Source organism: Equus przewalskii, chromosome 8 (genome assembly GCF_037783145.1).
Source record: "Equus przewalskii isolate Varuska chromosome 8, EquPr2, whole genome shotgun sequence".
Classification (NCBI taxonomy): domain Eukaryota; kingdom Metazoa; phylum Chordata; class Mammalia; order Perissodactyla; family Equidae; genus Equus; species Equus przewalskii.
The window spans coordinates 11332891-11360412 of record NC_091838.1 but is presented as its reverse complement, the minus strand read 5'-3'; the positions used below and the strand labels follow the sequence as shown (position 1 = coordinate 11360412).

General features: G+C 35.3%; 1 protein-coding gene across 2 annotated transcripts in view; it reads left to right on the top strand.

The window, feature by feature from the left end:
- Window positions 1–27522, top strand: part of HNF4G (hepatocyte nuclear factor 4 gamma) — a 115902-nt gene that overhangs the window by 27726 nt on the left and 60654 nt on the right. Inside the window, exon 2 of one of the 2 annotated variants that reach the window (XM_070630418.1) lies at window positions 18698–18752. The exons of the other annotated variant lie outside the window; for it this stretch is intronic. The gene's annotated coding sequence lies outside the window, so the exon portion shown is untranslated. The remainder of the gene's footprint in view (window positions 1–18697; window positions 18753–27522) is intronic. 2 annotated transcript variants of the gene reach the window in all.

Sequence of the window (27522 nt, the reverse complement as noted above, 5' to 3'; positions counted from 1 at the left end):
TTTTCTGCTTCCCATTCTTAATTATTTAATTGGATTTTTTCCATATGCATGTTATGCTTTCAAATGTAAAAACCATATATAAAAAGAAATTACTTACAGAAGCCCTACTCCCTCGTGTATCTCTTCTACTCTATACCCCTCTCATGCAACCAATTTCATTGGGATTTTTTTGCAGTGTTTAGAAGATGTATGTATATTAATTTATTTTTCCTTTTTTTGCAGATGGGGCTATTGTATATGCTTTCTGCACTTTGATTTTTTCCTCCCCACTTCATAATATCGCTTGGAATTTTCTCCCTATCAATTCATGAGGACCTTCCTTATAGTTTTCCACTGTGTCTATTTATCGCAGTATATTCAACCAACATTCTAAGTTGAATACTCAGGTAGTTTCCATATTTTGGTCTTCGTTTTTGTAAAATCACTTCTTTTGTCTTTATTTTCTTTCCTGCTACTCCTATATTCTTGTGTTAACAACAACAAAAATGCAGTGAAGTTTATCTTGCTGTCAATACCTTAGGCATTAAAAATGACACATATAATTTCTCTAATCTGGCTATAATGTTAAATTATAGGTTTAAAAAGCAGGTTTAATTATAAATGAAAAGAAGGTACAGATATTTATAAAATATATACTTAGTCATATTTTATCCAACTTTTGTACACTTTTGGATTACAGTTGCCAATCTAATCTTAAAAACATCAGATGATCCTACTGTGCGTGACTTGTACGTGGTTTTTGTCATAGTCTGACTCACCACGTGAGTTCAGCACCAGCAAATGGGTGAAGCCCCGTTAAATGAGATGAGTTCACTGATTCTGAGCTTGGATATTGCAGCAAAATCCAATTACTGTTAAAGCTTCTAAATGCTTACCCTCCATTTCAATACTTATCCCATCGTGGACTTGCAACAAACAATTCCTGAACTGGCGCGGGTCCACAAGCCGTGTGTTGATATGTGCACAGGGAAACATGCACCAGAATATTTATAGCAGCACTGTTTGTAAAAGCAAAAATTGGAAACACCCCAAATGTCTATCAATAGTACAGTGGATAAGTGTATTGTGGAATGTTGACGTGATGATTTACTATAAAGCAGAGAAAGTAAATAAATCACTTCTCTATCCGTCAACATAGATAAATCTTATAAACACAATGTTCAGTAGAAAAATATCAGGTCAAAGAATACATTACAGTAATATTTTTATGTATACAAGAGCCCAAAGAGAAACAACTAGATGGTACATTGTTATTAATTCACAGTTATCTGGTAAACCTCAAAGAAATGTAACGAGTTATTGGCATTAGGGTGGCAATTAACTCTAGAAATGGGATTCAGTCAAGGAAGGGTACTCAGGCACGTTCACAGTCACTGTTCTACTTCACAAAGTGAGTACTGGGCTTATGGATATTTGTTTCATTATTATTATTAAACTGAATGGATTTTACATGTTATTTTGCATCCATCAGAGGTTTTGTAATAAATGACTAAACATGAATATACAAGACTTTAAAAAATAAGCCTTTCTTGAAAGACCTATAAAAAGACGTGGCTAAAGAGGAAGACATTCTCAGATAAAAAGTCTCAGAATTATAAATCTTGGCGTTCATATGAATAATATACATTTGGTCCAACTCCAATCAGAAAAATTACCAACAAAATAAAATTTGGAAACGACTAGCCATAAGTTTCCTAAGGCCTGTGAGGGATAAGAGGTCATTATTCCATACTGAGTTTCAATTTGGGATTTGATCATGACAACATAAAAACCTGGTTTTTAAGCTATTCTGGAATAAAATATAAATAAAATGTCCACTTTCAGTGAGCTGGCCAGACCCGTTGTAGAATTCATACTCAAATCCCTGTGACTGGAAATCATCGCAGAGAGCAGGGTGCCCAATCTCAGATGTTCAAAGAATGTTTTCAAATAATAATGATATAGGACAATGCTCAGGGCATAATACTGTGTAGAAAGAAAAAGAGTGAAAAGACTCCAAATAGAGAATAATCTATATGCATTAGATATTTATATATATGAATGTGTGATAGTGTATGTATGTCTGTGTGTCTAACGTTTATGTACACACACACATATATATGTATATATCTAATGTAAGAAAATATTAAAAGTGATACTTTGGATGATAAAATTATAGGTTATGTTTTCCTTTATACTTTTGTATATTTTATAACATTTTCAATAATAGGCGTACATTTTGTTTACATTCAAATATCAAAGTTAATAATTAAAAACTAGACTTTGAACTATTAAACCTAGAATTTTCTATTGCTAATAATAATGCTTAATATGGTTAATCAAATGAGAATGAACATTTTTAGAGAACTGATTAAATCAAATAAATTAAACTTAGATGAAATCTATTCTATACATAGGCATGTTCCTCACTTAAATAATGAGTTCATTTTCCCTGCATATGTATATCTTTGCATGTGGCTGCTTTTATATTTCCATTTTGCTTGCTTTTGGTTCTATATGCTCATTCATAGGCCACTTTATTTTCTTTTTGGTTTTAATTTCAACAAGGGAAGGACCTATCCCTAACGTCCTTTTTGTTTTAGTGTCTAGCATAGCACCAATAAGATTTTATCTTAATTAATTGAGCATTCAATTTTAGTTGACAGCAAAGTGGATCAGTGGCACAAAAAGCGCTCACAATGGCTCATCAAGTGTTATTTCAAAAGACGTAAATTCTAACTTTTTTCTTTTCCCTCTCATATCAAATTTAGTTATTCTTTATCATACTATTTTAAGTTTGAGAAAGGTGACAATGTTCCAAACATAATTTATTTTCCAAATTAGGAAACATTTGAGAATAAAAAGGGATGCTATTGTTAATTATGCTGGGGCAACAGTCAGAGACTGTCACTCCCCTGTGCAAACCTGGATCCCTGGTCACCCTAACAAGAATTAACTATGACCAGTCAAATTTAATTTTTTTTTTTTTGGCAAGAAAGATTGGCCCTGAGCTAACATTTGTTGCCAATCTTCTTCTTTTAGCTTGGGGAAGATTGTCCCTGTGCCAATCTTCCTCTATTCTGTATGTGGGACTCTGCCACAGCATGGCTTGATGAGCAGTGTGTTGGTCTGTGCCCAGGATCTGAACCTGCAAACCCTAGGCCGCCAAAGCAGAGTGTGTGAACCTAACCACTATGCTCCTGGATCAGCCCCTCAAATTTAATTTTAAGGTCCAAATGGAAGATGGATTATTCAATAACTGGGAGGGAAGTAATCATAAACCCCTTTTAATATAGCATTTGTGTTAGAACAAGATTTGATTTTACTGATTCCCTTTATGTCATTCCCTTAGTAATGACACTAAGTTTCCATTTTTATGATATATTATCCCATTTTGAAGAGGATGGAGACTGAAGAACTGACTTTTCTTGTTTCCATTTGGAACATTGGTAAGTTTGTTTATGTCTTAATTCCAACCTGAAATTCGACGTTTTACTTTTTAGTTTATCTAAAATTTTAATTTTCTGGCTCAGAATTATCCATTTCTTAGCGTTCTGCATGTTCTCTTTATTTTACCAGCACTGTAGTACAGAAATAGGATTTGAATTCCTCAGGACGGAGGGCATTCTTTATAGAGAAAGACAAAGCTGCTTCAAGACGGAGTTTCTGGGTTCAGCTTGGTTCACCCTCTAGTTCAGTGACTTCCTCCTACAAATGAGTTTCTTATCTAGAGTTTTGTTCTGTGAGCCTCAGCGTCTAGCTTATCACAAGTCAGCCTCCTTTCTTGTTCTTGGGCTTATTCAAACCTTCAAAGCAAATCTGTGCATGTAAAGTATTTGCAGGAGTTGTTATTGAAGATGCGTGTCACTAGTTATATAAATTTGAGCTCTTCAGGTTTATTTCCTCTAAAATTATGCTGTGAAAACCTGACTTTATTTTTAATGTGTTAAAGGAGAGTGGAATGTGCACAACGTTTCCCTCTACACATGTTTAATTTTTGAGTAATAGCCAATGCTTATATATTTAGGTTAAATTCTTTCTACCCATTATTGTTGTTACCTATGGAGAAACTCATGACCTGGGAAGATTTCTTAGCATATGACTTATTGTTAGAAAAATAATTCAGAATTACAGATATTGTTACAGGAAGGAGAGAAAGAGAAACCTGGTATAGCCTTATGTCTGCCAAAAAAAATATTAGACTTTATGATGGGAATTTATACAATATTGCCTTCTCACCAGATGCATACAATGTTACCCAATGACTGACAGTCGGAATAAAATAATATTAAAGGTGAGGAAGGCCCAGTGTGATCAGGCAGCTTCATTCCCAAATTGCACAGAAAACTGACAGCCAGACAGCATTGTTCCTGGCTTTATGTTTCCTTAGCACTTTTTTCTACCTATTTATTGGAGTTACATTATCTTAAAGGATATATCCATAGGTTTGCTTTCCACTCGAATGAGAGATTCTTGAAAGTGTGTTCGATTATCTTTCAGTATAATTCTTGGTAACATTGCCTAGTCTATATTAGGCCTTCAATAGATATGTTCAGAATGAATTAATGAGGAAATGAATGATTATATAAATTAAATTTTAAGAGATTACATGATTGCTCACTGTCACCCAGCAGGGTAGCAATAAAGCGAGGTTGCGGCAACTTGAGCTCTCTATTCCCCACAGCCTGCTCTTCTAACATGTGCAACCAGACTCCTTGTTCCAGCACTGTGGGTGGTGTCTGTGTTGTTCCTTGCTAGAAGCAGAATAGCACAGGGACTGATAACCTTGATTTAGGGCCCCTGGAATTAGGTCCTTGATCTGCCTTAATCATGGGCAAGTTATTTCATATTTCTGATCTCAATGATTTATGCTTATTTTGCAAAATGAGGAGCATAATGTATATCACACAGAGTGGTACTGAGGACTAAGTAAGATAAGTGTAAAATGTTCAGTATATTTCCCAGTCCATCCTAAGAACTCCAATTGCTTACCCTACTGTTCGTCCATCACGTTGGCCCACCTGAAGTTTCCAGAATACACAGAGATTGTTGCTATTTTGGTGTTGCTGCTGCTGTGCTTTCCACAGAAGCCATTTTCTCCCCAGGTATTGGCTGAGGTCTTTTCCTAAATGTCAAATTCTTAATCGTCTTGAATCAACCCATCAAAAATAGCCCTAATCACGCTATCATCTCATTTTGCTTCATTTCTCTTCATTGTACTTAGCAGTCACTGGTGTTTTGATAAATATTTTTACAGTGCCCACCTCTTGCTCACAAGACTTTGCCCTCTTTATTCAGTGTTCTATCTCCAGCGCTTAGAAGAGTACCTGATCTATGGAATCACTAAACCTCTATTTTTTGACTGAATGAAAGGCATCGTACAAGAAAATGCTGCTCTTAAGAATCAAGCTACTTAGAAACACTCGTATGTATGTGTATTACTATAAACGGTAGCATTTTGGAGGGAATGACATAAAATTGTCGATTCTATATGAAAAATGAGGTATAGGTCTTGAGTCCCTCCCTCCCTCCCTATTTCTCCCACAGCTATCCTTTTTGTGCAAATAACATATTCCTTAAATGCATTTTTCTATCCCCTCAAAAACCGAATAACTCATCTTCTAAATTAAGTATATCAACCCTCAAAGCAATAAAACACTAAGTTTTTGGGAGATTTATTCCTAAGAAATTAATACCAGATTACCATACTTTTTTTGAGAACACAAAATGTAGGTTTTGAGAAATAAAATTTATGAACTTTTTTTAACCTAAGCATTATATTTCGTATGGCTCTTCCATATGTCTCTATTTAGAGGTATTTTATTTCTTTATTTTTAAGTAGTCAAATTGCTTCTAGATGGATAGGAAGTGATTAATAATTAAAAATTGTTTCATAAACTGTTGGCATCTTTAGTTACACACATATCCAACAATGGCAATCAATGTGGTGAGTAATGTTCAGGTAATTTAGGCTCCAGAGAACAATTAAATCAATTGCTACAACCTGGTGTTTCCTGTTATGCCTGAACATGGAGAACTGTAATTTTCTGGATAATTCACCTTAAAGTATAGCAAAATGAAATGTGCAAGTAATTAAAGAAAATGTTCTACTAACATTTATCTTGATAAATTGTTTCAGTTCTACGTTTGATTTTGCAGACACGTCCATGATATCATTGAATTAGTGAAATAACTAAAAAAGCTCGTGGAAGTGGTAATTGCCCCTATAGTTTCCAGTAGGATGTTAAAAAGATTTTTGAAAATAACCATGTTGCACTGTTAACACAATTTCTGCTGTAAGTTACTTTTGCTGCTTTTAAAATATTAGCAGTTGCAATGTGCGCATGTTTTCTATATGAAGACTGATTTAATCTCATCTCCTTCAAAAAACTAAACCAAACCAAGAAGAAAAAAAGTACTAATTGAATAGAGTAATAATTCTATGGAATTTGGTATTCTAAATCAGAACTGGGTATAATGAGTTTTATGGACGTTTTCACATTATGAACATAATTGACAAAGTGGTTATGGGGACCATAAAATACACTCCTTCTCTGAGGATTTCTTTGACCAGAAGTACGTAAAATTTTATAAACCTGTCCAGAGCTACACATATCTAAAAGGCTCATTTTCTATACTTCTGAGACCTTATTCTATGGATAAGATCTTAATTGAATCATTCAAAATGTAACGTAATATTTATATTATTAACTGAGGAAGTGAATAGAAAAGTAGATGGTTAATTTTGAATGCAATAGGCACCTACTAAGAATGAGGTTAAAAATGTTGTAACTTGGTCTGTGCCTGACTTAGAATTCAAGAAGAGACTTATGCAGATATTACAAGCATTTGCTGCTTTGTACACTTGAGATTCAAAAACAAAATCCCTTTTGTATCCTCTGAAAAATGTTGCTCTTTCTGTGTTTTATTGGATTATTTAGTTTTCCTTTCAAGTTTATATTTGATGTTGCGTCTTATCTGGGCCATTGTTAGGCCTAATTTCTTTAAAAAAGTGGAACAGAAAGAATTGACCCCAATATTTCCTTAGAAAGTATACGAAGTATAGTTCTTACCAGATGGTAAGTGAAATCTATTCCTGGTATTCTGAAGATGATAAAATTAATACTCTGTATAAAAGCCACATAGAATGAAGAATCGATTTTAACCAGTTAATTCTTTTAAATATTTACCAAGTTTCTGATATATACAGAACAGATCTATTGACCAATTAATAGTCATTTACCAAGTAACTGAAGTATTCAGAACAGATTCAAGGCTCCATATTATAGCGATGGGCCGTTCTGCAGGCCCGTTGTAAGGAGAACACATGTGCATCGGTTTTCATGGTGAAGAGCCATATCTCTTGCATGCTCATTAATCAAAGAGAAAGTGAGAAATAGAGGATGTGTATTAAGCCCCTGCCACCTCACCCATGTTTTTGGCACATCAGCTGATCTTGACTCGTCAGGTAGCTTTATATGATCTCCTCTATACCCCTATACCCGCTAATCTTTCTAGGACCATTGTTTAAATGAAGAAACTAAAGTTGTTCATGATGAGACAACAAGTAACAGAGCCAGAATTAAAACCTGACTCTATGTGACTCTAAAGCCACTCCCCCACATTTTACTACGAATCCTTTGAAGAGAGAGGTGATATCTTAGAGAGGTTAAAACTTCCATGGAGCCTGACAGGTCCCATTGAGTTTTGTGCTGTGTGCTGTAATGTGTACCTCTGAAAAGGGATGTGGAGCATCTCGGGCATGGGGTGGTGGTGGTGGGGTTGGTGGCTGCTCAGGTGTTGCTCAGCAGGGGACATTTTCTCATACCAGCATTGCTATAGGGTGGGGTATGGCCCTTTCTGGAGGTACGGAGGCAAGATCTGAGAGCTGATGGAGTTCAGGGCCTGATTTGCTGGGAGGAGTTGTTGGAAGGAGCAGCTGCAGTTGAAATTCAGTTGGTGGTTGAAGTGAGATGACATGTGAGCTAAACAGGTGGGCCTGAGGGCATGGGCCCTAAGGAGCTTCATGGAGAGCCTGGCATCATCACTAGGCCAGATTCAAGAGCCTCAAGACGGGATACTTTATTGATAGAGCAGTGACCATAGTAAGGGAGCTATACTCACTAGAGAGTTGAGATTTCTAAGAAAATAAAAACTTGCTATTAATACAACAGAAATTAGGTTCTCTTTCCTGAGGAGTTATCAAAGTGAGTCTGTGACACATGGTGCAATATATAGAATAAAAGAATGGTTATACTTTAAAAAGTACAAACATACATGCATACATACATATATATATATATATATATATATATATGTATCTCCTTACAAATGGTATGTGCGTGTGTGTGTATACACATACATATATATGTGTATGTTGCTAGGAATGAGATGCTGGCCATTTGTAGTAGAGGACAAATTAGAGAATGATGCTAATTTTTAGGAAAATATAATGAGCTAAGTTGTATTTTAAGACACGCCTACTCACTGGTAGGGGGTTAGGATTAGCAATATACACTTGGGAGGTAATAATGATAGTAGCAGTTCCCATTGTAGGTAAGATCCCCGAATTAATGTGAATACAGATAAACAAGATAGGGTTAAAGAGCCTGGATTAAGGATGGGAGGAATATGTAAATTTCAATTTAGGAGATGAAGATGGAAGAAGATAATCAGAAGAAGGCCACTGTTTGTTTATATTTAATAGGCTGACCTCTACTTATCATGGAGGAATCACTGTGAAAACAAGGGAAACCCTGAGAACAAAGAGACAGACTGATTTTCGAAGGATTCATCTTCCCAAAGGAAGCAGGGGTCAAATTTTCATGATTTCTACTGAAAAACAAAACAAAACCTTATTCTGAAATTGACAATTCATATATGTGTGTGTGTGTATATATATACACACAATATAATATGTGTGTGTGTGTGTGTGTATACAGATAGACAGACGTCTCCGTTATCCTGTAAGCTCCTTGAAGGCAAGAATTGTGTCTTCTTTGTTTCTTTGTTCCTTAAATGTCTAGGACATGTGTTGCATTTATTTAATTGGATTTACGAGGGGACAATAACCTCCACTAACAGGTTGACATTCGGGGCAGAGTTCATGTTGCTTTCAGCATCGTAACTGGGTCAAAGTTAAGAACACAATTTTCATCTCATGTACAGTTTTTTAAGTCAAAACAGGAAGCTAAAGCCCTATTTTATTTTCCTAATGACTTTCTGATATTTTTAGCTCCTCTTTAATGAATGTCATATTAATGAAAAAAATGTTGATTATCTTAAAATGTGTATTTTTAAGGGACAGTCATGGTTTTTATCTCAGGATGTAAAGATTATAAAGCAAGCTATTATAATTATATTCAAAATACAACAATATAAAATATTAGGCATTTTTAATGTTTCCCATTTATTTTTTATTCACTTACAATGGCTATATTCGTATGACATTCATTCAACAAATGTCTATCATCTATCTGTCTATCATTATCTGTCTATCTATCTTTCTATCTCTTTTGCACACTTCTAGGCAGGGTGGAATTATATAAAGAGGCATAATTCCTATTCTCTAAGAGGGAGGAGCTTCATAGTGGCTAGGAAATAACACATATAAAATTGAACAGAATGCAGGCTAAATAATAATACTGCACGTGTCTTGTGGCAGTATATGGCCGCATCCCTAGTCAGTACGACATTCTTAAGTGTCATGAGGCCTCAGGAAGGAGAGCTCACTGTAGCCTGTCAAGAATATGAAATCTAATATATGTGCAGAATTTTAAACTTGTGCCTGAATTTTTCTCATTATGTAGACAAATATTCTGATATTTTTTGTGCTAAAGAAATCAACTATATAAAATATGATCAAGCAATCAATAGAAGCATGAAAATTAGATAGTTGATTTGTTGGGTGATAGGATTCTGTATAATAAAATATTTATTCTGGTCTTGACTTCATAATGTTGCTGTGTAGTGGTGTTTATAAAGGAACTGTGTACTTTGGCTTCATATTAGCAAAGAGAAATAAACTCTGCTATGTTCTTGTGTAAAATCAAATAACTAATCCATATATATGTCCATTCAGGAAATGTTTGTTCATTTATGCATTTAATCAGGTACATGTTTATTCATACCTCCTGTCTTAGTCAGTTTGGGCTGCTCTAACAAATTACCATAGACTGGGTTGCTTAAACAATAAATAGTTATTCTCATGGTTCTGGAGCCTGGAAGTCCAGGATCATGGTGCCAGCATGCTCAGATTCTGTGAGAGCACTCTTCCTGCTTGCAAACAGCTGACTTCTTGCTCTGTCCTCACATGGCAGAAAGAAATCTAGCTAGCTCTCTGACCTCTTCTTAAAAGGGCACTAATCTCATTCATAAGGCTTCCAGCTTCATGACGTAATTACCTCCCAAAGATCTCACCTCTAAACACCATCACGCTGGGATTCGGGTTTCAGCATATGAATATGAACGTTTGTTGAACACCTTCTATCTGTTGGAGTGATCCAGACACTGATGGTGTGATGTCAGCATGGATAGGCACTTGTTTTCAGAAAGCTAGCAGTCTGGAAAAGCTCTCCATTTCTGGGCTGTGAACTCCTATATGTGTGTGTGTGTGTGTGTGTGTGTATGTATATAGTCATATACCATGAAACTCTAGAAGTATTTAATGAGCGCCTACTAGCTTCATATAAGACATAGGGACTTTTCTGTTTGGTGATGTCTGAAATTCCTCTTCACATTCTAGATAAGAAACATCCAAAGCACAAATTTCCTCAGCCCAAGCAAAACACGTATGTAAGATCTTCAAGGTCTTCTTTCCACTGATATCCGTAATGGTTCCCTAAAGAGTTGTTTTTCAAATAACGTAGGTTGTGTCTTGAAGTGATGCACATACTGATGAAAAACCATATGCCATGGAATAGGGGGAGTTGTGTATTAAACCATTTTTCCTTAGTCACATTTTATACTCTTTCGAGTGATCATGGTTTTCAGTGAGAATTCGCCTAGTTGTGAGGCCTCCTGGATACTAATTAACTCGTGCCGTGTTATGATCCTGTACACAGAAAGTTTAAATCAATACCTTGCATCTGAGGAAAGCACATCTTTTTAAATACACTGTTTACACAAAGAATTCCTGAAAATAACTGGTAACTAAGTGGTTTGAAAGAGTTAATATAGTTCCCCACAGGTCTAGTTAAGACAATACCTATCCCAACGTTGAAAAGATGAACGTGTTTTCAAATGAAGTCTATTTGTGTAGGGAGACTGTGCTGACAGAAAATACTTATTTCCTTTAATTCAGTTTATCACTTAATCTGTAAATGCAGAAACCATGTCAAAGGATGCTTGAGAAAATAAACTTGAAAGCCAGCATTAACCTCCCAAACCAGCTGAAGGTGCTCGAAAGACAATAAGGGTAAGATTTCATTATATAGACTTCAAGTGAGTTTTTTAAAAACCCATAGCCTTTCCAGGGAAAATGATGAATGCTGTTCTGATTCTAATTGACAAGTGTTATATATAAAAGAGTTCTTGCCTTCGTTCTTATCAAAACTGTGGGGATTTCCAATGATAGGACAATATTATGTGGGTGGAAACTTCTCAGAAGAATAGAGAACTTATCAGTATTTACTTAGGTTCTATTACATTCAGAGCCATAAAAGCAACTACACTCATAAATTTATAGCCAGTCAAGGATATTGCCTCTTCCCCAAAGAGGCTAGATATTAAAGGAGTAGAGTGAATGAGCTCAAATCATGAAGTGGTTTCAATATTGGAGCAGTTTTCCTCCTTCGTATTTCAACTTGTAGCCAATATGTTATGAAGAATCACTGGCTAGCTAACTTTGGGGGTTTGGAAACAAAAAACAACCTTAACCATTTTTTCTTACTATTTTAAAAAATTTTTCTTCTACAATTAGTACTTAATAATAATATCTACCCTCTAATGAGCTCTAACTGTAGACTAATGATCATCATACTTGCTTGAGTAGATGATTTTATCATTGCAGCTTTTCAGATAAAGAAACTAGAGGTTCATAGAGGTTAGGAATCTCGCCCAAAATCACATAGCAGAGACAAGACTTAAGCCCAGAGCTTTCTGATTTTGAAGCAGATTCTGTATTAGCTTCCCATTTCTGCTGTAGCCACTGAGTGGCTAGAAATAACACAGATTTATTATTTTACAGCGCTGGAGGTCGGAAGTCCCAAAGGGGTCTCATTAGGCTAAATTCAAGGTGTCCAAAAGGCTGCATTTCTCTGGAAACTCAAAGGGCAGAATCCATTCCCTTGCCTTTCCCAACTTCTAGAGTCTTCCTCCATTCCTTGGCTCATGGCCCCTTCTTCCATCTTCCATCTTCCAAGCCAGCAATCCCATCACTCTGACCTCTGTTTCTGTCATCATATCTCCTTTCCTTACTCTTCTGACTCCCCTTTCCATCTTTTAAAGGATCCTTGTGATTACACTGAGCTCACTTAGGTTACCCAGGATAATCTCCCTGTTTGAAGATCCTTGACTTAAACACATCTGCAAAGTCACTTTTGCCATGTAAGGTTACATACTCACAGCTAACAGGTGTTAGGGATCTTTGGAAGGCCATCGTTCTGCCTACTGCAGAAGCTAAAGAAGATATAAGTAAGCATAGTGCTGTTGCTAATGTACTTTAAAATAAATATTCTGATATTGTAATTTAGTAGACCAAAATTACGATCAGTAAGATTAGTGATCACTAAAATGATTATTGTAGTATACTATAATGGAAGTAGTTTTGACTGTAGAGAAATCCTTGCTCTATCATTTACTGACTGGATAATTTCAGGTAAATCTCTTAGTGCCATTTCTTTAGAATTGATATGGTGGTAAATTATACCAAATTTTATTCCTTAGAACTAATGGAAACATATTTAAACAATTAGCAGGTAGGTGTTCAGCAACTGCTTATTCCTTCTTCCTCATTTTCAGAAGGTAACAGAGAGAAAGAAAGTAAAGTAGTACATGCTGCACTCATATCACAATACTTTCTGGTAATAATTAAACTTGCAAAAATTATTTTCTAAATATGCTAACTATTTTGTAGGTCTTAGACTTGTATAACAAATAATATTCTGCAACTCAATATTCTCTTTCTTTTTTCCCTCTAATGTTCAATGCCTGCTTTGTTTGTGTTTTCCTATAATGTTAAATTTGGGCATTTGAATTAGTTTATTAACCTGATGATAGCTTTTTCTCATTCCATTTTAGGTACTTCGATTTTAAGATGAAGTTTTCTGTATTTGTTGCAATTAAAAGTGTTCAACTAGTGGTGGGAAAATGATCCTAGGTCAGTCTTTTAAAAATCATTTTTTTTTAAGATACATCACACATGTTATTTTTAAGATAACATCTCATGTTATAGGAGAGTTATAATAAAAAGCAACATCTCTGCCTCATCATTCTCTTCCTCTGTTTGCGTTCTCAGGGGCAATTCCTAACTGTTGGTTTTTCATTCTTTTTCTTCAGAATGCTACTCTGTAATTCTTGATCGTGTGGTTGTCAACTTTCAAATAATACCATTGACTCCTGCTGTGAATGTTAAGGATCTGTTCTACTGACTTACCCTGTCTTTCCCTGCCCCTCCTTTCAATATTTGACATGTATAGTTTCAGTTTTGTTTGTCTGTTGATTAATTTTATAACTTAAAATAATATAGTTAAAAGTTCATTTCTCTTTTTCAACAGAGTCTGTATTCTTCCCTTTCGAATACAAGTTCTTAAGACTCCTTCTCATTTCCTCAACTTTTCTTCTCTCTTGTGGCTTACTTTTGGTCAGCTAAACTTTTACTTTTATGTTATCAAGCTGTTTATATTTAGATTCTTCCTATAACCACCATCAAGTCTTGCTTTTTTAATATGTTGGCTCTAAAAGTTGGAAATGTGTAAACAATGTTGGCACTCCACAAATATTGTGTAATACTGAGTCACTCGCTGTGCTCTATTCTTGGTTATAGGTCCACCCCAGGAAACCCAGGACACCCTTGGAAAAGAGTTCACTGTGTTCAAATGGATGCTTCCCTTTTGTTTATTTTTAACTCAGTTACTTGAAATCATTCCAAATTTACATTTGCTTTATATCTTGGCCTTGACTTTTTCATACAGGTTTGTTTTTATCCTGAAATTTCAAATTGTGTTTCTTTTTGTTTCCTGCACTAAATTTGCCATTACTTTATCCTCATTTTTTTTTTCTTTTTTCCCCTCAAAGTCTTATGTTGTCTCAGATTTTTTTCTAAGTGGAAACTTCTCTTGTGGAGCTCTGCATGTTTTTCAAAACCTCACAATTCATAGTGTCCCCAAATTTCAAAAGGATACGAGTGTGAACCTTTTTTCAGTCATTGTCTTAGGATCCCCAGCAGTCTGTTCAATTTTGAAACTTATATCCAGCTTTAGTTTGGGGATATTTTCTAGTTTTTTCTTTGATGATTTCTTCTTTCCCATTTCTTTGTGTTCATTTTCTCATTCTCATGTCTATTGGTTATACCTTCTAGATTGGTTTTCTTTTGTCTCTTGTCTTTTATTTCATATTTTTACTCTCTCTCTCCTTCTGCTCTTTGACATGAGAAGTATTTCCATTGCTTATGTTTTAGGCTTCTGGTGCATTTTATGTTCTGGTTATAGGTTTAATCTCTAAGATCTTCTGATTCCATAATGATTTCTATTTATTTATTTACTTTAATTTTTAAAAGCTAAAATATACCATACATGCATAAAACCAAATGAAATATTGCCTTCAGGACTGTCTTGGCTATTCCTACTCTTTTGAATATAATATAGATGTTTAGAATATACTTAGTAATATTCAATAAAAATCGTGCTTGGATTTTCACTGGAAATGCTGTAACTTTATTGATTAATTTGCAAAGACTTTAAAATCTTGCGTTATTGAGTCATCTAATGCATGAACATGACATATCCCTCGATTTATTGATATTGTCTTCCACTCTGGAGTTTTCTGCACAGAGGCTTTATATATTGTTACATACACATATGTGTATATAGTTTAACAAGTAGATTATGGCTTTTTTGAAAACCAGTCTTAAGGAAAAAACCCTTTGTTTTCTTTACTCTGAAGTAAATGAAAAGCTGTATTAGTCAGCAGTTGCTACAGTAATGCTGCATAACAAAAAGAACATAAAATGCTCAGTGGCTTACTGATGTTCTATTTATTTTTACACTCCCAAGGCTGTAATAGGGCTGATCTAGGCCAAGCTCCTCTAGGTTAGGGCTGTACTACAAGCTTCTGACAGGGTTTCAGGTCTGAGATAGGTTGGCATATTCTTTTTGTGGTCAATCAGAGGTGCATGAGAGAGCAAGCCAAACCATGCAAGCAATTAAAGTTTCTGTCACATCATGTCCACTAACACTCTATTAGTCAAAGCAATTTTGTGGCCAAGCCCAACCTTAGTGGGACGGGGAAGTACATTCTACCCACAGTGGGAGGTGCTGTAAAATTACGTAGCACAGGGTGTGGATGTATACTCCTAGTACACAAAGCTGAATAATTGGGACAATAATCCAATTTATATCAGAAGGAAAGTATATAAATATGAGTATTCTTGAGGTAGATGGCTTTTTGTTTGCTTTGCCATTATCAGAAATGTCCTCCATTTTTTTAAAGAGGTTCACCAGTAAGATTATAAAGGATACTCATTTACTTGTTAGTGATATATAATTAGTTACTTTACTATAGTAGTGGTGAAAATCAGAGAGGAAAAGCCCCCAGTCTCTCTCCTAAGTATAAAAGCTGTGTTTCAAACCGTCCAATGAACATTCCTCAGGCAACTTATTCTCAATAAATACCAGGCATTTCATTAATTCTTCATTTATCCCAATCCTGCTGCCCCTTAATTTTCCATCATCAGATCTCTCCAAGTTATCCTCAAGTTTTTCTTCTTATCCCTCTATCCAGTTGGTGAACAGATCCTGTCAGCTCCAAGTCAAAGTACATTTCAAATCTCCTCACTCAATTTTTATTCCATTAACAATTTCATCTTTAACCGAGTTTTATCTTACACACCTCTGGAGCCAGAGGGATCTTGCAAAATAGAAGTCTGAGAGTGTCCCATGTTTAGACCCCTCGACTGCTGGAGTCCTGGCTCCCCAGTGACCACAGGACAAAACCCAGATGTCTTTAGGATGACATCCAAGGCCCTGTCCAGTTTGGTCTCGATGTTTTCTCTCATGGGGAACATCCAGCTTCCATCTCCTCCCCCTCATCCACCATTCAAACTATGTGGAATGCTGAGTTCAAATTTTTTTACTCTTCTAGATGATTCTCTCAGTATCTTGACAATCATCCCCTGTCTTCTCCACTCAGTAAACCCCTAGTCCCCTTCCAGAGTCAGTTCAGGTGTCCTCTTTGCTCTCAGGCTTTGCCTGACTCATGCATAGTTAGTGGTCTCCTCCTGGGTTCTCACAGCATTCTACCTAAATATCCGTTAAAGAATTCCTTTCTTGGATTCTTTACTGTGATTATAAAAGTATAAAAAAAATCCTTATAAAAATCGAACACAATGTATCTGATTTACATATACTGTGTAAAGAAGAAAATAGAGTCTGTGGTAATCACTGTTCTCCTCTGCTTAAGAGAATACAGTTAACATTTCGTTACTGTGTTTGTTGTTTTTTTAAAGATTGGTTTATATGATTTAACAATATTACATAGGCATTTTTTCAGTTACTTTCTATTGTAGAAATTAGTTTAGCTGTTTTTCTCTTTCCCTGGATTGTTCATTCCCCTGAGGCTTATCTATTCTCAGTTTACACCCTATTTCCAGTGAACAGTGCAAAGTCTGGCAAATAGGAAGCATTTAGTTAATAGTTTTGTGAATGTTAAATGATATGGGAATATATTTCTAAGTCCAAGTAATTCAATGAACCAAAAAAATGTAACTATAGTCAATGTTAAATTCCAAAAGTGGTAGTATTTTACTATGTCAGAGCATCTTGTTATGTCAAATATCATTTTTGGAATGCTGGCACCATGACAAGGCAATCATTATGCTGTAATTCTGTGTTAATCCTCTTTTCCACTGTTTTGACCTTTGGAAATTATTTGCCATAAGGACTCCAGTCACATAAGGCTTTAAATATTGATCAAATGATGTTGCAGCTTTAGAACTGATAAAAGATGCAGGGAGTTAAATCATCCTAGTCTTCTTTTTATTTCTTCTTTTAAAGACATGTAACTCCTTTGTCTGATCTCCTTATGTTCCTTGTCACAACTGTATGGCTTTTAATCACTCATAGATTCAGTGAGCTACTGCACTGCTGGAACCTTAATAATGCTCTAGCTTGTTTGGATGATCTTCCTGATAAAGTCCTGACAATCTCTCAGTATAATGGGAAGACAATCAAAATAAAAAATGCTCTAAGAGTTCAGGTAGTAGTGCATGCTATTATTTTTCACACAGTGCAAAGATATTAAAATACTGACTTTCATGCTTTTGATTGAGTTTGTGATGAAATCCAAGAAAAATTGAAAATTTGAATTATTCTACTGCCAGAAGGGACTGTATATCATGAACAGAAAGCAGGCGTATGTAACCAACTCTTGTACCATAATCTCAAGAGTGTCAGATTGTCCTTCTTTTATGTGAGTTTCTGTAAGATGTCTATGCAATTAATTCATTATATAGCTCTTTTATATTTGCAATTACCACATGGAATTTTACAAAAATATGAAATGTCATCTTCAGTGCAGACTGTTTGAATAGTTAATAATAATGACTTATACTGATAGAGTGTTTTGGATTTTTCAAGGTGCTTTCCATTCAGTTATCTCATTTGACTCACTAGCCCTCTTACGTGAGCAGTGGAATTGTTATAATTCTCCACCTCTACCATCCTTTCTGCCTCCTTCCCTCTTATTGTTTCCCTATTTCTTTTTCTGTCTTTTAAAGGAAGCAATTTGGCACATGGAAAGAACACAAAATATGAATTCAGATATTTAATTTCATCCTTGCCCCACTGAGTTACTTTGGCATTGGGCAGATCACTGTCGTTTCTCTGAAGTTTAGTTTCTTAGCCAGCAAAATAAGAAGAAGGCTGAAGTATATACGCTTCAAAGCTGAGAGGATCACATCAAGTGAAATATGGGAAAAATGAAAAAAAAGAAAACAAAAAAACAAATGTCATGTCTGCGTTATCTTCCTTTGAAGATACCTTGGGGTAATGGAAAGAGAAAAGATTTTGGCCTCATTGCTTCTTACTTACTTCATCAGTTATCTAAGCTTTCTGCACTTCATTTTCCTCATATGTAAAATAGGGCTGATTCCTATTTTATGAAGTTATTGAATAGAAAACTAAGATAACCTGTATACTGATCCTAACATGGTTCCTGAAACATAGTAGTGTATACTCTGTTACAAGTATTTTTTCTTCTTTCCTCCCTCCTTTCTTCCTACCTATTCTTCTTCCTTCACCTCATCCTTGTACAGCAGAGAAGATGGAGCACATGATTACAAAATCTTAAGATTTAATGACTTAAAATTTGTTTAGCGCTGAGCCTCTTCTTTTCAAACAAAGCTGTAAGCTCCAGTTGAGGCAGGAGAACGGGAGTATGCCTCGCTCTCCTCTTTTGAGTCAAGACCACTCACTGTCAGGCTTTGGAACCTCCGTTGGATCCTGAAAACTTGGAGCAGTAGAATTTAAAAACCACTGATGTAGCCCAACCTCTCGTTTTACAGACGAGGAAACTGAATTGGAGAGAAGTTGAGTGACTGGCCTAAACTTGCAAAGCTGGTAAGTGGTGAGCAAGACTAGAACTCGGTTGTTTTTTGCCTTTACCCTTGAGTTCCCCTTACCAAGTGAAGGTTCAGAGTGCAAGTGTGTGTAATTAAGATTCCGCTCTTGAAGGATGCTACAGTCTATTTGTGGAAATGAAATTTAGATATAAAAGATGAGGAAATGTAAAGTAGCATGATAAGCTATGAAATGGTTGGAACAGGTAAACACTTCAAGAAGAGAGGAGCATGGGTGATGCTGCTTTTGAGGATGGACATTGCAAACTCCGTGAGGGCGGGACTCGTCTGCTCCTTGCCATTTTATTCCCAGTGCACACGGAAATGCCTGACTTCCGGCCGGAGATTATTGCATGTTTTTTGAATGAAATGAATGAATAAATGATTGAATGGCTTAATGAAGTGTATAATTGAATCAAACTTAGAAAAAAAAGCAAAGATTCAGATGCTCTAGATCAGGGTGTTTAAACTGCGGCTGCTCTTCATTGTTAAGTGATGAAATAAGTTTAGTGCATCATTATTTACAAAAAAAAGTTGCAGCGTGTCGTTACATCGTGAAAATTGTTCAGATTTATATGTGATGCTGACATAAAACATATATGTATAAATATGCTTATGTGTATACTTGGTCACAATTAAAACGTATGTCTCACTGTAGGTCGTGGTTAAAAATGTTTGAAAAATGCTGTTTTAAGATGAAAGGCATAGTAAAGTTTGACGCAGACGTGTGAGTGCTTTGCGGAAGAAGAGTGACTTTAAAGTTTTGCTAAAACAAAGGTGGAAAGAATAGCGAAATCAAGATAAAGCTTATCCAGAGGAAGAGGCCTCCATTTGGTTCTTCAGATGTTGAAGAGCCATTGGGAATTCTCTACCCTCCCAGTCTCCATCCTCCACACTAACAGGATTTAACCAAACTACACTTTAGAAAGAATAATCTGTCAGGAGTGGACAGTTTGGACAGGAATTGAGGAAATGAGGCAGAGGACTCTGCAGAAGAGGCAGCACAGGTAAGGAAGTCGTGGCCTTGACTGGTGACAACTGGTAGAGAAAAAAGTTTCTTGGCAAGACCGGGGCAGAATGAAGTGAAAAAGTGAGTGGGTGATGATGAAATGGAGTCCAAATAGTAAACAATTTCTTAGAACTGCTGTCTGAAGCAAAAAAAGCAAAAAACCTCAAGAGAAAAAGTAAGACAGTGGAGTTAGGAGGAGGTTTTTGTTAAGATAGGAAGGGAGAATCTTTGTGGTTAACTGGAGTCAGTGGAGAAGGCTTCTAGACATAGGCTAGAAATGAATATAAAGAAGACGTCAACATTCTCATCAGACAGTTCTCTTCTTTTAAAATATCTGAGGCGAGGGAAGGAATACTAATTGTAGATAATACAAACTTAAAGGTAAAAGGAGTTAATAGACGTTGCTTTCTATAAGTTGAAGACTGACCCAGAACAACAGTTTTAATCAACCATGTGACATTATCCTACTAATTTTGTGTTACCAACAAGAGACATTTTTTAAGCGTATAAAAACATTTTCTTTGCTGTATAGGAAGCATAGCCTTTATTCACTCTAAATTTGTCTAATACACTACTGTTGCTTGAGAAATTATATAACTTTGAGCATCCTCCATATTATGTGTAAGTTAGGAAGTTAGAAAGAAGATGAGTCTTGTATGAAAATCTTGGATTTCATATCCTTAAAGACCAGTCTTGTATGAGAATCTTGGATTTCATATCCTTAAAAACTACTAAAAATGAAGGTGGTAATGAAACAAGTTCAGAATGCTAGAAATGTAATTACAAAGAGTTAAAATATGTTCATGTAAATTGAACCTTTCTTTTTGGTTTGAGTTTATCTGCCATTCAGAGGAAATTCAGAGGTCAAGCATTTTAAATAATTGTAGTTTAAATAAAAAGCCATTGCTTAAGTTATTTATTTTGAAAAGGAAACTAAATAATGCCCCTTCATTGTTTATTAAAGGAAAGCTATGATAGTGTTGTGTATGTCAATGAACCCATGTGTACGTGAGTTTATGTAATTAAGAGAAAGTGAGAGCATGAGCATAAGCATTGTATGTTTGTGTTGTGTGTGTGTGTGTTTTTGTGTGTGTGTGTGTTTGTGTATTACGAAACTGTCTCTAGGCATGGTCAGGTACAAAGGTCCATCATTTAAGTCTCAGAACTAAATAAACATGTGAGGTTATGATTATTTTATTGAGCTTTCTTATTTTATGACCCACTAATGGCTCATGGATCAGTTATATTGATGAGCACTGGAAACCTGCAGCTTCAATGAGGTTTTTTATTTATTCATTTACTGTCTTTATTTTAAAGTGCCAAGAAGAAAATGCCCAGTTCCCAGTCGTATTTTTCATTTACAATAAATCATAGAAATACCATTTTTATTATAAAGAAGGAAATAAAATTTATGTTTAAGTGTATGTAACTGGCAATTTGTATGTAATTTTTTCTAATTAACTTTCAATTTCTTATGCAAATTGTTGAATTTCTGAGCTTGAGTAGATGACTTACCATCAACTTCAATATCAGGTGTATGTTTCTTTTTATTCATGTTAGGCTGAACTCGTTGGCAAAATTAACCCAGTTACGTGGTTTTAGCATTTGTGAGGAGAAAACGTAATGCAGTATGATTTTTAAAATTTGTTTTTGCATATACTGTAATTTACTCATGTCATATTTTATCGAGAATTCAGACAGCAGGAATTCCTTTCTGTGTAACCTTCTGTGGGAACTTAGGCAGCTTGTTCCCCAAAGAAAGAGGGCCTGGGAGGGGCTATGCATCCCATTTTAGTCTTCCCAAATTTGCCAACCTGATAAATCCCTTCACCTCCTCTAGGGCTAGGTAAATAAATGGTGGCATGAGGTCAGGAGACAGCTCCAGTTCCACAGAGAGAAACGTCAGGAGGAAGAGTAAGTACCCCCGCCAAAGTATTGATATTTCTAATATTCATTAGTGGATTTAGTTTGAAAACTACGCATAAAAGTTTTATTTAAGGAAGTGACTGATAATGCTTACTTATCTATTTCAAAATAAAATTAAAAACTTAGTATTCTGCTTAAGAATTAATGAGCCCCCCTCAATCTACTTGTTTTATCAACATCTGGTCGATTGTACTGATAGCCCCTTTACTAGAGTTTGTAGGATGAAATAGAAGCTTTTGCCAGTTCAGCTTCTAGTACTTTAAATATTTTTTTTAGATTATCCTAAAATTAAAAGGGAAACTATTTGACTTGATATGTGTATGTGTTCCCTGAGGAAATTTTTGGAAGGAAAATTTTGAAAGGATTCTTAAGTAAATTTTTTGAACCGTAGACTTTTAGTGCTAAAATATTTGTTGAAATCACAATAGGGAGAATGAGAAATACTATTGTCTATTGGAGCCTGTATATTTAGAATCAAATCCTTCAATCTCTTTATATGTATAGAGGTTGAAGAACAGGTAATTTCTAGGTGAGCAAATTTGGAAAAACATGTGCAGGAAGCAGAAGAGCAATGGATATTCAAGCAGGAGAAAAACACCTACTTTCTGAGTATGTAAATATTCGAATAGCATCTGTGTTCAAGTTAAATGAAACCAAAATCCAGGGCTCGTTATTATGCTAGATCTTGCATTTCTTTCTGTTACTATTTTACCACTATAAAAATTATTAAAAACAAGTTCTCATGATCTGTGAGCTTACATAAATATGTTTTGAAATTCAAGTGATTCTGGAGACAGAGGGATAAAAAGCTTTTAATGGAATTTATGGATGTGAGAGCTCTAAAAATACATCTGCAGGCGTTCTAAAGTCCTGAAACTTTTTATCTGGATTCCAAAATCCAGATCTGGAACAGTGGATTTTTTAACCCATATTTTTCTTTCAGTGAAGACAGTGAAATTTATAGCAAAGCAAGAGCTTGATGTTAAGTCTGGAAACACAGGAGCTATGAGTCCGCTCTAAAAATTAAAGAAAGTGGATTATTAGACTCTGGAGTCCCCAAATGTGATGTGGTGACCTGAGCATGCATTTGGTATCAGATACATTTAGGTTAGAATCTTGGCTTTGTCAGAAGTATGTGTTCTCTATCAAGTTACTGTACCCTTCTGAGTCTCAGGATTCTCATTTATAAAGCTGGAGACAATAACACGTCACCATATGAAATCCGGTGAGGATTAAAGGAGAAAAGGGCCTCGCAAAATGCCTGGCACAGAAGTGGCCCTCAATATCTGTTAAGCACAGTATTCTCCTTTCCAATGCAACTCTCTTAAATTGTCCCTGCCCAAACTATAACCCTTATTAGGAGATCCATCGGCCTCTTAGATGATATCTCCGAGCTTTGCTCATGAATGAAGGCTAATGATTGTTTTTCCTAGAGAAATACCAATGATTGCCCTTGAACAGTCAGCAGATTCACGCACCTGAAAAATGGGCTGCATTTGGTGGAAGTCAAACCTTTTATTTCTTACATATTTCCCTGATAATGCAATTTTCAAATGCAGATTGCCTATGATCAAGCGCTGTGTCTTTAGGAGAAGATAGTGCTTTGTTAGTGTCCTTCTGGGGAAATTGTTCCCCAGTTTTCTGATACTTTTAGTCTCCTCTTCCAGATATGCAATTCTTCTACAATAACCTGAAGATAGTATTTCAAGCGGTGTCTGAAATTCAGCAGTTTTCCCCTCCAAGAAAGCAAGGGGGAGAAACAGCATTTTGTGATGATTTAAGCATTTCTTTAAGGTCTTTAAAAATCTTCATTCTTTTTAGTTTTATAGTCTATGTGGAATGTCTAGATTTTCTTCTACTTTTGAGAAAAGAACATGTATGAATCCATCATTTGTTTATAGTTTTAGACTAATAATAACATATTTATCGACTGTGTTTTACAAATACCAGTCACTACAATAAGCAGTTCACACATACTAACATATTTACTCCTCAGTTATATATAGATATTATTCTATTTTTAGTAGAATAGAGTAGATATGGAATAGATAGGGAAATTGAGGCACAAAGAATTGAGGTACATTTTCCCAAGATCGCACTGCTAGTAAGCGGTGGAGTGACGATTTGACCTTTGGGAGACTCTCTTTGGAACCATACACTTGCTCACGGCACAGTAAATAATCAGAGATAAAGTCAGTCTAGAAAATAATACCAGGGCTCCATCATTAATGAGGTTCTGTCACTTGTTTTGAATGTTTTTTATTTTGTGTGTATGTGTGTATGGTTTGTAAAAGAAATAGCTATGCTGTGTATGACACTTATTTGTTGAATGAATATTTTGTTTATCAGAAACTGGATACCAAGAGGGTAGATGACAAATGTTCTGTATTTGTTTAACTACCATGGACGAAAAGAAGCATTTCACAATAAGCTGAAAAAAATTTATTTTTTCGATTCTTAATTTTTAGATGTTTTTGGTGTTTTTAGATAAGAGTTTTGTTTTTGGAAAAATCCTGTGCAATTTGAGAACAATGTAATTCTTATTGAATGCATGCTTAATAGCCTAATAAGTAACTTTTTGCTTATTTATTTGATATACAAGATAATTTTTAGTTTATTAATCTAAATAATATAAAAAATTATCAAGAATTGTTGATAACACAAAGCTTTGATAAGGTTAACTGGAAGGTATCTAATATGTGCAATAAAATTAAATCCAAATTTGGGAAAAAATAGTTTCCTCTTCTTTGAGCAGGACGCAGCATTGTGATTGTACATATGTGCAGCTACGATGGAGCCCCACATAGTCAATGTTGAAAGTGTCACAGAGAGCAAAGCCGGCAGCTCAGGCCAAATCCTGCAGCGCGCCCGCACTTCAATACGCAGCTACAGGTCTTCTGTCTGATCTTCAGTTTTACCTTGAAAATTAATTTTCGTCAGTGAAACCGAGAGTAAATGACAAAGGTAATATTTAAAATAAAACAAAATCCAGGTAGGGGTTAAAAAACCATCCACCATTATTAACTTCTTCATATCGAAGTGTGATATCTGAACAATATTTTATGTTATTTTTCCTGAACTTTGCTGGAAAATCTAGCTGAGGTAATTCATAGTGTGATCCACGTTACTACAAAGTGAGTAAAGGACTCGTGGTCTCTAATCCTAGTACCGACCTTGAGTGAATAACTTCATTTCTCTGAGTCTCACTTTCTTAGCAGAGGATGGAAGTGGGTTGTTGGTTTTCAAACAGTCCTCTGTGGAATCCTACAGATTGGGAGTGTTTTAATCTCCGTCACAGTTCTGACTTTGCATTTTATATGTTGGTTGCATGCTTGAAATTTGTTTAGGAAATACTTCCATAGGTAAAGATTTGAAAAGCTCCTGAACTAGATTACGTCTGGAATTCCTTCCACCTTTAACATTTTATGATCCATTTCTTCTTTCGTATTTCCTATACTAGAATCACATACACAAATTACCACTGCCTCACACTCTAGACTTCATAGAATATCGATCTGCCCATTTTTACCAGTCGCAATTCTACTTGTTTTTCAAGGTCCAACTCTGTGGCCATCTCTGTGATGAACAGACTTACTAAGCCAAGAGAAAACTCTTCTCCCTCGAAATTTTAATAGCAGTATGTTAGTATCGTTTGTGAGGTGGTTCCCTGTTCTTCATTCTATCCTGGTTATTGCTGATTTGAAGAGTTACCATCTCTAACTCTAGGAGAGGCTAGCAGGAGTAGGGGGATGAACAGAAGAGAACGGTGGACAATAGGGGTACTCCCTGGGGAGCACACGTTCCATTAAGAGGGGGCACAGCCTTAAGGAGTTTCCTGGAGACTGTCCCCAGGAAATTTACCATCAATATTACCAAATTCTATTTCAATAAAAATTGTGCATCTGAATTTTTTTGTGAAATTTTAATTTTTGAAAGCATCTAAAAACAAAAACCATATTACGCCAGAAGAACAAAAAATATGTGATGGCCACTTATGCACACCTCTGGACTGGACACACGTGCATCTTCATCTCCTAACATGAACACGATCTACTTACTTGCAGCTTTGTTCAGCAAAATCTAGTGAATCTTACTGGAAATGTTCAGATAGCTTTTTTATATAAGTTTGAATGGAATCATGATATTGATAAAGCTAGCACAAAACTTGACTGTCAAGAGCAATGTGACAATGTCCTTAAGATGATCAAATTGTAAGTAGGTCACCTTCAATGGTGAAATCTTTCCGTCTTAACCTCAGTATCCCCTACTTGACGCTTTGCAGCATAATATAAACACTTTCTAGAACAAGAAGGAGGTTAAGGAACATTTCATAGTCCTGCAACAGTTCTGTAAGAGGCGGACAGATTAGCCAGTTGCCTAGAAAATATCGAGTCTTATCTGGAAATTTGGGAGAGTTTTAATGTGTTAATCTTGAAAGAGATAATTTGTATTAGAGCCTGTCTTTTGTTTTGGTTGCTTTGCCTGAGCACCGTTGGCACTCACTGGAATATACTAGAATACTGACAAGTGCTTATTCTTTTAAATATTGCTCTGCTGGTGATCACGCTTTCGTATTCTCATCAAAATCATGTTTGAATTTTAAACTATGCAAACAAAATTTGAAGCACTCATATTTTAATTTTCTATGTGACAGAGATAGTGTTTATAATAGTTTCACACCATCATTTTATTATTATTTCCTATTTGAAGTAATTCTCAATTAAATTTTCTTATTCTACTTAAAATTTTCATCTAATTCCTTATTCTATCTATGATTAAATAACAGAGTATTCAGTAATGACTGGGCGTTCAGGATAGACGATTAAGCATTTCTGAATTCTGTGACATTAACTGAACACGCACAGGCTTCATAAAATAAAGTTTGAAATGATGTGTTCATGATAAAATGATAGCTTTGCAATTATGAGAAAATCACCAATTGTTTATCAGGACACATTTTACTAAAATCAAATATAAAATTAATCATATTCATAAAAATAGTGTGCTAGTTTATTAAATTATTTATTCGTTTGTTTCAAATAGATCAGTAAAAATTGTCCTAATTTTATCATAGAACGAGGATTAAGAGAAGTTCCCTTTCTCTTTCCAGCACAAATGTAATTCTTTAAGTGATTTTCATGGTTTAGAGGACTCTGCACCTCTCAGCACCGTTCCTTTTTAGCAGTCCTATTAACAAAGTAGGCAGAGATGTTCTCTTGTTAAAAAAGAGCGATCCCCCTATTCTGCCCGGGACGTGCCCGCCCGCACGCGGCCCCTCCCTCACAGCCTTCTCAGATCTGCCATTTCTTCCTCAGCCTTTGTTACACTGCCCCCTGCATCTCACCAAGCGACCTCACAGTCTATTGCTCAGGTTACTTATCTTTTTTCCCCCCTAAAAAGTATACAGTCTGTGCAGCATTTCATTGAAGTTCAATATCATTGATCTAAAGCTGGGCTTATTCAGTGATAAGTTTACTCTCTTTAAAACCAAGGAAAATGGTAATATTTAAATAGAAAGTAGATAATATTTTTAAAACTAAACATATACCCATTATTTCCCTTGAAAATTTATCATACTAGCATCCATTGCAGGATTAAACAGACTAAGATCTTAATAAGTATTATTAATTATAGTTCTCCAGAACTGTTATCTTTGCGTTAATATACTTAGTCAATAATAATTAACAACATTGATGAAAAGAATAACTAACCTCTTAGTGTGATTTTCTATACAGATGACACTTTGATATGAAATGCCTCATTGGATTATCACAACCCTATTATTATTGTTCTTGTTATTACAGATATTATTAAAGATTCAAAAATAAAATTAAGA